The sequence below is a fragment of the Muscardinus avellanarius genome, assembly GCF_963383645.1.
Source record: "Muscardinus avellanarius genome assembly, chromosome: 5".
Lineage (NCBI taxonomy): Eukaryota > Metazoa > Chordata > Mammalia > Rodentia > Gliridae > Muscardinus > Muscardinus avellanarius.
Window position 1 is genome coordinate 121,313,638 of NC_137790.1, and position 12,080 is coordinate 121,325,717.

Sequence of the window (12,080 nt, forward strand, 5' to 3'; positions counted from 1 at the left end):
TTCTTTAGAGCTGAGAACTTTGCTGAATAATTTTTGTGTGTGTTTTCTGGTACTAGGAATAGAACCCAGGGACAGTCTTATCTCCAATCCACACCCCTAGCCCTATTTTATTCTTTTATTTTGAAACAGGGTCCCACTGCATTGAGGAGGGCCTCACTAAATTGCAGAGGCTGGCCATGAACCTGCAATCCTCCTGTCTTAGCCTCCCAACTACTGGGATTATACTTATACATCACCACACCCAGGTTTGGATAATTTTTTATTGGTCTTTTTAAAATTATTCATTAAACATCTACTATGGGCATAGGTCTTTGAAGTTGCTTCTGTATAGGCTATTTTACCAAAAGTTTAGAAACATTGGCGTATCTCAACTTTGTATTAGAAATACAAGTGTTTGTGGGGTTCAGAGACTAAAAGGCGGTTGCTTAGGCACCAGGGCTTGAGTGAGTCTGAACACTAGCAGTGAGGAATAGCCTTCCTCTATCCTCAGACCACCTCGTGCATGCCCCTGAGCAGACCTTGGGTGCAAGAGAAGTTAGGGTTAACCACAGACACCTACTGTGCCCATGAGGAGCAGATAAAATAAAGTAAAATAAAAAACACCCAGTCAAATCTGAATCTCAGGTTAACAACAAATATTTTTGATTATATTTATTATTATTCTTAAAATATTTGTTGTGTGTATCTGTTTACATGCATTTTCATTAAATAAAAACATTGTATATTTTATTTTAATATTTTAGGGTCATATTTATTTTTGTATGTTTTATTATTTATTAATTTTTAATCTTTTAAAGTATGTTGCCCTAAGTGGGACATACTAAAAATATACTCCAATATACTAAAGATATTGTACTTACACTAACACATGCTGTTACGGTTTGGATATAAACTGTCCTCCAGAGAAGCTCGTGTGTTAGACAATACAGACAAATTTGAAGATGGAGGAGGCAGGTCACTGGAAATCTGGCCTTGGGCACTATACCTGTCTCTGGCCTCCTCCTCTTTCTTCTTCTCTCTCCTCTCTGTTTCCTGACTGCCATGAGTTGAATAGGTTTCCTTTGCCATGCCTCGCTGCTCCAGGGTTTCTGCCTTGGAGCCAGCCAACCATGGACTGGGCCTCTGAAACTGAGCCAAATACACTTTCCCTCCTGTGAATTGTTCCTGTCTGATATTTTGGTCACAGCAACAGAAAATCTGACTAAAACATAGCCTAAAAATTATTTATTTTTTGTCTGAAATTCAGCCGGATGCCTTGTACTTCTATTTGTTAAATCTGGCAGGGCTACATTGGAGTAACCCCTGCTACTCGGGGCACAGGACCCCTCCTGCCCATCCCCTTTCTTCCTGTCTACACAGTGTGACACTCTATGACATTCTAGGAGCCTGGGATGTTTTTGGAACAAGTGAGCAGAAACTACCTTGGAATCTGAAGCTGGCTCACCCCACCATCACCTCTTGAGGTTTCCAGATGCCCGTGGGGCAATGGCCACTTCTCCTGGCCATCTGGACTGGAGGTGTCCCCCTGTTTTTCACTAAATATGAAATGTGAAGAGAAGCAGGGAGCAAAGATGGTTGAAGAGAAAGAGGAATCTGCAGGGGTGTTGCAAGAAAAGCAAGGAGAAGGCGGCAATAAAATATTTGTGCCAAAGAATGTCCGCAGATGTGAGCTGAGGAACGTTGCTGACAGTAGACTCTCCCCACACCAGTCACCTTGCTTTGTGATTTGGAGACTCATGGGGAGCAGAGCAGGGGGGGCCATGAAGGACCACTGGGGCAGGCCAAGCCTCAGGATGGTCAAAGCCTTTCCGTCACTGGCTATGGATCCACTCAGCACACCCCAGGATTTTGCAGGTAAGAAAGTTGGATGCATTTTTATTCCAATAGGTTAGAAGGTCAGGAAATTTTAGGTAGAAAGATTGGGTTTATAATACTCATTTCCTGCTTCTTCACTTCTCTTTTTTAAAAATATAATATAAACAGAGGAGAAAATCTGCTCAAAGATAGAGTCCTTTTCCAGGAACGAATTCTTCTGTTTTCCTTCCAGAGCAAGGAGCACCCTAAACGTGGCAGTGCGGAGGCTGCTGGTGCTGTGGGCATTGACGTGCAGGGCGGGTGGGGGCCGGTGGGCTGGGCTCATGAGAGGAGGTTGCTATTTCTTTTCCATTTGTCACTTTTAACTCCAGAGGTAATTTCACAGAAATCTTTGCCAGAGTTCTACAATCCCCTAAATATTAACTTGGCCTTAACTCAACAGGCCCCATTACAAGAGGCTCAGATGATTTCCAGTCTGAACAATTTCTGGCCTCTTTGCCAAAGTAAAGTTTTTAAAAGTACCTCTATGGACGCCCAGGGGGAGGCCTAATTACCTCCCTCTTGTGTGAGCTGGGACTCCCCTAAGAAACAAATTGGCCCTTGGGCAGCTCGCTGCTCTCACTAAGCTGAGAGATGAGACTATAAAGCTGGCAGGGGTGGGGGGCGTTGGCAGCCTCTCTTCCTGGCTCCTTAAATCAAAGGAAAATAATATTAGTTAATGTTTGACAGTCTTGGCTTACGATCTTATGTCCAGGATATGCACTCTTGCAGAGTTAAGCCTGTTAGAGAAGTAAAAGACAGAACTAGAGTGAATCCACACTGGAGCTCTAAATTTTGAGGATGTCAATTTCCCTTCTCTTCAGCAACTTCTTGGGCCATTTGTCATCATAAGGATGACAGGGATGAGCCCCAGCTCCATAGTTCTATAATCTACTTGGGGACCACAGTGAATAGTGCTGCTGCAGCAGCTACCCAGGAACACTACCAGGAGCACTGGAGAGCGAGAGGGAGCGAGCCTGCCACTGGGTAAGAGGAAGGACAATGCTAAGTCCAGGTCCTGGGTGCCCTGTCCTTCCCTTGACCTGCTCACTGAGCCAGAGCAGAGGCAGGTGCCCTGTTACATGAGTATCAGATATGCTCAGGTGAAAGGTAGATTGCACTGAAAAGAAATGCCTTTGCAGTTGATTTCATTCACATAAGATTAAAAAAAAAAAGAATTCCCAAGGAGACGGCTGTGGGGAAATGGGGTTGATGGTGGCCATATAGGGGAAAGACCTAGGTCCTCAGCTCCAGTGTCCCCTGTTTTAGTGATGGGACAAATATAATAGTCTGCCTCATTTTTGTCATATAAAAATGGGATTGATGGCACTGCATCATCAAGTTGCTGTAAGAAGCATCATAGGAGATAGTGGATTTGACAGTGTATCCCATCTAGAATGGCATGAAAACTTTTGGTGCTAAAGCCTTGGGTGGCTGTAGCCTAGTGTGGATATTTGACACCAAGAGAAGGAGGCCTGTGCAGGTGGCTCCATGCTTGGAAGACCAGCTCTCCCCACCCCTCAAAGCCAGGGAGGACTGTGAAACTCTGTTCCCCACCGCAGCACCCTGGAGTCTGGGAGCCGAAGGAGAGCGAGAGAGTGAGCCCGCCACTGAGTGAGCACGCGAGAACTGGGATGTAGCAATAGATTACTTAAAAATTCTCTGCTTCGCCGGGCGCTTGTAATCCCCGCGCTTGGGAGGCAGAGACAGGAGGATCGCATTGGTTCGGAGTCAGCCTTGCTGGCTTAAGAGACCCTGTTTCCAAATAAAATATAAAATAGTTCTGGGAGTGTAGCCCGGAGAGGGCTTCCAGGAACCCCAGTACCATCAAAAAAAAAAAAAAAATTCTCTGCTTCAAGTATGCATTCTGACCAACGGCAGACACTGGGAGAGAATTTCCTGCAACTAGAATAAATGTATTAGCCCGGCACAAGGACAGTGAGGTGAGACTCATGGCAATCTGCGCCTTGTTTGGATTTGGTGGATTCTGTCATCTTAGGGTAAAAGTACCTTTCTAGCTTTTGCCACTGATGCACCCCAATGTGAGTCCAGAGTGGGCAGAGGGGAGCAGCACCCCCACCCCAATGACCTGCCATCTGTGTAGGGCACACAGGCAGTTTATAAACCATAAGGGGGGGTAGAAAAGAAAAAGGCGAGCTACCATGTCATCACAGCATAGATGCTGGTCAAGAATGGGAACCAGGCTGACTAGGATCTGGGAATAAGAGCCACCAGGAGACATCAGGAAACATTATGAGTCTGCTGTCTTTGATACTGGAAGAGCAGGAAAAAGAGTTACACCTGCCTTTTGATACACCCTTTCATAGAATTCACAGAAAATACGATGCCCTACACCATTTTCTTTTTTTGTGTGTGTGTATGTGGTACTGGGGATGGAACCCAGGGGCATTCTACCTCTGAGTGACACCCTCAGCCCTATTTTTTATTCTTTATTTCAAAACAGGGTCTCACTGAGTCGCAAAGGACCTCACTAAGTAGCTGAAGCTGGCTTCGAATCTGCACCATCCTCCTGTCTCAGCCTCCCGAATGCTGGGATTACATGTGTGAGCCACCACGCCCCGGCTCCCTACACCATTTTCAATAGGCAGAAATGTAGTTTCCCAGAAATGGAAGGATGTAACCAGTAAAAAAAACATACGAGGGCCTGAGCTGGGGCTGGAGCTCCACACAGAATCCTGTGATTCAGTTTCTAGTAGGTGCAGAATTCAATACTTCCCTGTAGAAAAGTCTAGCCAGCGATCTTCAGGACGCCAGCTGGTAACAAGTCCCCTTGGCCTTATGGTAAGTATGGACACAATTAAGAACTATTTTGCCTCAGCTGTGCCCATCGTGCATGGCTGAAGTGGTGCCTGTTCCTCACTTTTCATATGAAGACTCTTTCCCTTATGTCCCAAAGGAAAGGTTAAGGAATAAAATATAAATATCAGAGAGTTCTAAGATGTGCCTAGGTTAAGCTGTATGGAGGATATAAGGTAATTTTCAAACCACCTGTGAAGGTAATTTTCAAACCACCTGTGATAAACAACTATTTATTTTTAAAAATTTCAAATGTCAAAGGCCAATATTTTTGTTAAAAAAAAAAAAACAGTAAAGCAAATTACCAGAGAAACACAATGAATTAGGCAAGACCTGCCACATCTTGTGGCCTGGTACTTGGATATTGCGGTGATATAGTTGCTATGAACGTTCTAAGCTCTTATTTTCTTATTTTCAATTTCTATGATGAATTGGCTACAGGAGGCCGAAACTGGAGGATCGTGGTTTGCGGATAGCCTCAGCTACTTAGTGAGGCCCTTTGCAACTCAGTGAGACCCTGTTTCAAAATAAAGAATAAAAAGTAGGGCTGGGGTTTAGCTCGGAGGTAGAATGCCCCTGGGTTCCATCCCCAGTACCACACACACACACACACACACACACACACACACACACACACACAGAAAATTTGCTGTAGTTTAGTAAGACACAGTTTGCAGGTAAACACGATCTGAGGGACACTCTTTGAGTAGCCCTGGCCTACAGGATGTGCTGAGTAAAATCACCCACTCCAATATCCACCTGGAAGAAAGTACCGATGCCAACAGCTAATGGTTACTGAGGGCTCCATGCGCTAGTGCTCAGTGTTCTAAGTCCAGGACAGTAGTGCCCCCTCATCTTCAATTTTACTTTCTGAGGTTTCGATTACCTGCACTATTATGTGTGAAATTCACAAGGTTAAATTGTGCACCATGTGAGCTGATAAGTTGGGTCCCTCTTCCACGTGATCTCACAGCGGAACAGGAAGCGGAAGCCAGAAGTGGAGATATCACGAGACTCCAGGTGCCTCGAGACTCCAAACATGGCGATGCTACGGATGTTGCGAGAATCGGCATGCCCATAAAACAGCTGTGCCTCCGATCTACCACGTGACTCAGCCGGCAGATCAGGACTATGCGCAACTCTCCAGATGGGTGGCCCCTCAGTACCTTCCCCCACGGCCGGCTGACTCTCCGGAGGGGCCAGGTCCAAATCAGCGGTCTCTGATAACCCGGTTGGTGTTTTTGCCTCGCTCCTAAACCCCCTATTTTCCACCTAACACGAGCAGCATGCTCTGCTCCTACTCACCCTGCTCCGTCACACCCAGGGCAGGAACCATCCCTCTGTCCCTTGTATCTGTGCCATATTCACCGCCCACCTGATGGTTACCTTAGCGGTTGTCTGCTTAGCATATTGTGGCAGCAGAGTGCTTGTGTTTAAATAACCCTGTGTTTTATTAAGAACGGCCAAGGTACAGGAGTAGTGATGCTGGCAATCTGGATATCCCAAAGATTGACGTGGCAATTCCAATGAACTACAAAGTGCCTCCTTTAAGTGAAAAGGTGAAAGTACAATAAGATACCATGAGAGGGAGAGAAATCACGTTCACAAACCTTTTTATTACAGCAAACTGTTAGAATCGTTGTATTTTAGTATTAGTTCTTGTTGCTAATCTCTTCCTATGACTATTTTATCAATTAAGCTTTGTCATAGGTACATTTTCATAAGAAAAAACATAGTGTACACAGAGTTAGGCACTATGTAGGGTTTCAGGCCCGCACTGGGGGGTCTTAAAACATATCTGCGGCAGATAAGGAGGCTCTCCCATCCATGAATTGCTTCTTAGACAACTGGGTGCAGCTGGCCCTGTTAGCATTCTGTTTACAGGTGAGAGTGAGGAAGCAGGCAGAGATGTGGAGTGAGTTCCTGAAGGCTACTCTATGAGCTGGCATCGAATGGAAGTGTCACCCTCCAGAGATGACTCCGTGCTACAAGCGCTGCCTCTCAGAGGTGGCTCATGCAGGTTGCATCTCAATCTACCTCAAGAATAGTGATGTGTGTTACAGGATTGGTGGCAGTGCGGTATCTAATATCTCTGAGGAACATCTCGTGAGAACTGGACACCAGAAGAAAGCTGATATATAGTGACCGGGCAACCTTCATGTTGATTCAAAAATAAGTTTTGGCACTTTCTTTTAACCCAGGCTGAAAAGATGTCCAAAGCTCAGAAAATATCATGCATCTGGCAACTTGAAAGTTCAATTGCAAGCCGGATGTGGTAGCCCACACTTGTAACCCCAGTTCTTGGGAGATTGAGATAGGAGGATTGCTAGTTCCCAGACAGCCTCAGCAAGTAGTGAGACTCCAATCAACCTAGTGAGATCCTGTTTCCAAATAAGAAGCAAAATTGGGTTGGGGGTGTAGCTTGAAGGTAAAATGCCTGTGGGTTCAATCCCCAGTACCACACACACACACACACACACACACACACACACACACACAAATAAATAAATAAATAAAAATAAAAAGTTCAATTATGACAGATGACAAAAAGGATCAGGAGCATTCAGGAAATCAAAATATCAAATAGCTAGGTCACCAGGGCCCAGCAAGAATTGGCCTGGAGCTGTCGCCGCCCACACTGCCTGGCGAGGGCCCGTTTTCCATCTTCTTCCAGATTAGAACTTGAGTGTTCACTGTCCTTTTGAATGAGAAGCCAGGCCATAGGAGTGTGACAACGTCTATTTTCCCTATCTGTGTTTTGAACATTTCTGTGCTCCAGGAAAGGGGCCTGAAACCCTTGGGGAAGTACTTTCCCTGTTCACTGTTCACGGTTGATGAGCTGCCCCAGTCCTGCCCCCTTGGTCCGCTCCCTATAGAGCCAGCCCCTCTGGGGCCTCCCAGGGCTTGCCGCATTGTCTCTAGAGCTGATAATGATGTCTCCCACCTACATCTCTTGCTGATACACAAATTCCTGAAATACCTCTGAAGACCTTCCAGTCACCCTAAATGCTGCTAGTTAAGAAAGGATAACCAGAGGCTTAAATGAACAACAGATGGAACATAAGTAGTCCCACATGTCAGACTTAACCCCTTCTGTTAGCAGAAGGGCAAGAAACCCCAGCCACCTCGTCCTTCTCTTGCATACAGGAGTGAAATAGTTGTGCTACTGTGACAAACGGCTCTTAGGGTTTTCTTTGTACGCACGTGACTGCCGTTGACCTCTCTGGATTGAAAAGATGGGCTCGCTTCTTATTACAACATTGGTTTCATTCTGAGAAATCACCTTCATGCGGGCAGGGTTACATTTCATTTTTTCTAAGCAGGGGGCATACTGACCAGCACATCACATGTTTCTGATTATGGTCCTGAATCAATTTGCTTATGTTCCCTGCGCCAACAGGCACTTTCAAAGAATCAATTTTCTCTTTGCATAAACATGTCTTGCCTAAAGAAATGAGGTTTCTAATAAGTACTTTAAAGATGATATTTTTCTCTGAATACTCCAAGTCTGGGGAGAGGAGAGGAACACAGAAAGATGTCTAATGCTTCAGAGCAGGATCATGGATGCTGGAGGAGGGAGAGACAGGATGGGTGGCGGCATTCAGAAGAAAGTGAGGTTGTGTGCAAGAGTGGGCAGGAGGGCTTCCTGGGAGGCGTGCCAAACTCAGTCGAAGAGGACTGCAACCTTCCAGGGAAGAGGTGTGCCAGGAGGGCATTCTAGAAGGTAATGGAAAAGGTCAGCAGGGTCCCAATTTGGGTAGGAATAGGCAAAAGTCATCCTTGACTTACCTCAAAGATTCCTTAGATGTACAAAATGTACCTCTCATCCACACTAAAATCTGAGCTCCACTGACCAGATTAAAGGAAGAAATATAAGCAAACTCCATGACTTTATGTCTGTGCATTTACACTATTGCTTGTCTGGAAACTATCATGGGCCTACAGCGTGAGTTGGGCTTGGGGAGAAAACTTTACTTTTTGTGGGGGAGGGGGGGTCTGGGGTTGGAATCCAGGAGCATTCTGCCTCCAAGCTATACCCAACCCTATTTTTTATTCTTTATTTTGAAACAGGATCTCACTAAGTTGCGAAGGCCCTCACTGAGTAGCTGAGGCTGTCCGTGAACCGCGATCCTCCCGTCTCAGCCTCCCCAATGCTGGGATTACAAGCCTGCACCACCTTGCCCGGCTGATGTTTACTTTTTGCTTGTCTTTTTGCCTCCTTTTCTCCACTGTGCTTCAACACGAAGCTCTGTAATACTCCTGCGTATTGAGAGACTGCTGTTGTGAGGATTGAATAGGTTGGTGAAGCCCCCAGCACAGGACCTGCCTCTTGGTAGAAGCAGGATAAGGCTTGATAGACCAACAGCAATGTTCTTTGCAAAGATGCAGACAAGCTGATCTATTGCCCCAGGACTCTGAGAAGTGCCCATGAGCTCCTCTGCCATGTCTGGGGGACAGTGTTGAGGCGGGCTAGGCTCTGACCTCCAGGATGTCAAGATGCGATCTCTGGAGTGACAGGCCAAGGAGGATCTCACACACCTTTTTTTAAAATTTTTAATAAAGGATCTTTAAAGTCCACATTCCTCGGCTACATACTAGAGCTACACATTGCATCAAATCCCTGGCTCTCCTCCACCAATTCATTTCTTTGATGTTTGTTGCATGGCTTTCAGGATGGACCAAGGCTGTGCAGCCGCCACTCCACAGAAGCTCCTAGAGCTGTTCTCAGGTCAATGTTCTCTCATTTCATTTCCCTTCATCCTTTCCAACAAGAAGCTGTGGTTTAACTTCCTTCTTACATTGTGTGCACCCCCTTTTTTGTGGTACTGGTGATTGAACCCAGGGCCATTTTATCTCCAGGCTATACTCCCAGCCCTATTTTTCGTTCTTTACTTTGAAACAGGGTCTCACTAAGTTGCAGAGGGCCTCACCTAATTAGCTGAGGTGGGCCGCGAACCTGCGATCCTCCTGTCTCAGCCTTCCAAGTACTGGCATTACAAGCGTGTACCACCATGCCCGGCTTGTGTGCACTGTTTCTTTGTACTGAAATTGGTTTTATGTCTACTCTATTGGTTTTGACTGCAGTTTACAGGCATGATTTTTTATAAACAAAGAACGAACACAAATTTTACCACCATCCAAACAGAAAAGATCACACATTTAACCAAGCAAGAAGTTCTGGGAAGCGTCATCTCTAACTTCCCTCATAAACAACTTCTTTATTCTCTCCACAACTTTGATGGCTCATTCAAGGGCCCCATGTTCTCCCACAAGGCCCCGGTAGGGGCTGTATGTAGGGACCCCTTTTCCCATCCCCTCTGGTTATCCTTCTGCTCTTGATTGTCCCCATCCTCTCTCCCTGTCTTTTCTCATTTTTTTCTTTAATTCTCTGCTTTCTTCCCACTATTTCCCTCCTTGGAGGCTCCCATCCCCATCTGGGGCCCGGGCCTGGCCTCCTACTAAGACCCCCATGCCATTTGCCCCTGCAGATGGTGTGATGCGAGCTTCCTGCTGGACATTATTGCCATTTTGCAAAGGCATCTCCCAGTTGATGGTCACTCAATTCAGTAGCCCCTCTGCTGACTGCTGGGCAGCCTCACGGCCACAGGAGCTCGGCCTCTCCTCCCCGACTCCCATGGTGTCCTCCAGGCAAACAGCCTAATGACCAGAAACGCCCAGAGACCATGCAGGGTCTGCCAGCTTCTAAAGATCAGACTTCCCTTTCCACCCAGCACCTTCTCCACATCAATCCACATTTGCATGACACCCCTTCTGTTTCTCCAGAATTAATTTCAAAATCTACACGCTTTGCTGACTTTCCCGCTGTTTAGCCTCTGCTGGTTTTTATTTAGGTACAAGCACTCTTTCAGAACAGAACAACAGGAAAATGGCCAGGTTCTCACCTGCATATCTTATCAAATGCACCCAGTTTATTCAGAATCATTTGGCACGAGGAAGGCTCATCTGCTTCAGTTTTTCATTCTCTCTACGATGCTTGCTGTTTTCCTTTTGATTGCCTTGTAGTTTTGGCCCTATGTTCAAAATCTGGCCTGCCGAGCTACATGTCAGATTTGTAAATTAGATGACATCTGTTTCAAATTTTACAATCTTTAATTTTCTTTCAGGCTCTCCTCACTTATTCATTTTCCTGTTAATTGTTAGGATTACATTTGGACGAATGTTTTAGATGAAAGCGTAGACCTTTTTGCTTTTGGGGGCACCAATTAACAAAGCCTGAGCTTAATGGTCACAGTGAAGATTTTTCAGGGAAGAGATGTGGGGAGAGAAGCTCTACCAACCATCCTGAGATGTATGATTGACACACAAGGTTGGGTGCCCCAATATAATGGTTCGGATTTGGGGTATCCCTCAGCCTTCATGGCAATGTTGAAAGCAGGGCTTGGTTGTGCTCTCAGCTGTGGATAAATTCATTGTAATGGATTTATAGAGGTGGTGTCTCAGGCTGGAAGAGTATGGCTAGAGAAGATGGGTCCCTTGGGGTTGTGGCCTAGGAAATGACATATGGTTCCTTTTCCCCTGAGCTCTTCTTGCTTCCATGATATGAAGAGCACAGCCTTGTCCTCTCCCTCTCTAAGCTTCCTGCTGCCATGCCCTGAGATTTGTGTTCCTGGCCTCACATGGGCTGTGTTCAAAATCTATAAACCATGAGCAAATTAACCTTCCTTCCTCTAAATTACACGGTCAGTTTTTAGATGATATCTGTAAGAATGCTGACTAATATAGGACATGATACTAGAGGAGTGGGGTCACAGCTTTATCTAAGTCTGACCACGTGGATTATGAGTCTTTAGAACTGGTTTGTGATAGGAAGTTGGAAGGCCAAAGTGTGGCTAGAAGGGTGGATGGTAAAGACTGTGCTCAGGAGATTTTGGAGAGCAAAGAGGACGACATTGGAAAATGGGGTAAAAGCCACACATGTTACACTTTGGCAAAGAACTTATCCACAATCTGTCCTGGAACTTTGTGTGAGGCCCAATTTAAAGATGATGGACTGGTTAAAGTGGAGGAGGAAATTTCAAACAGAAAAGTAACCAAACTGCATTATGGATATTAATGTCCATGTTCAGCAAGTTGTACACCAAATTTCAGAAGCAGAAAGTAAAGCAGAGAGACCTTATAGATTTGCAGTTTGGCTGGAAAAGGATGTGCAAAGCTGGGGCTAAGAGAGAGGTGATGTTATTGAAGAAAGTAAGATGGCTGAAAGAAAGGAGGAAGTGGTGGCCATGATGGGAGCAGGACCAGCAATGGTCATGTTGGAGGCAGAAGTTGGAGTTAGGGCCAGCAGTGGTCCAGAAAGAGTTGGAACCAGCGGTGGCCTGGATCGATATAAGCCCAGCTGTGACCTGGACTGAGGGGGGCTCAGTGGCTGTGATTGAAAAGCTCCCAGC

The 12,080-nt window shown here is 45.8% G+C and overlaps 1 protein-coding gene across 2 annotated transcripts in view; it reads right to left on the reverse strand.

Moving 5' to 3' along the window:
- The window catches only part of VEPH1 (ventricular zone expressed PH domain containing 1), a gene marked incomplete at both ends in the record, with an annotated part of 173,389 nt that overhangs the window by 82,794 nt on the left and 78,515 nt on the right, over nucleotides 1-12,080 (reverse strand). The gene's annotated exons all lie outside the window — the stretch shown is intronic.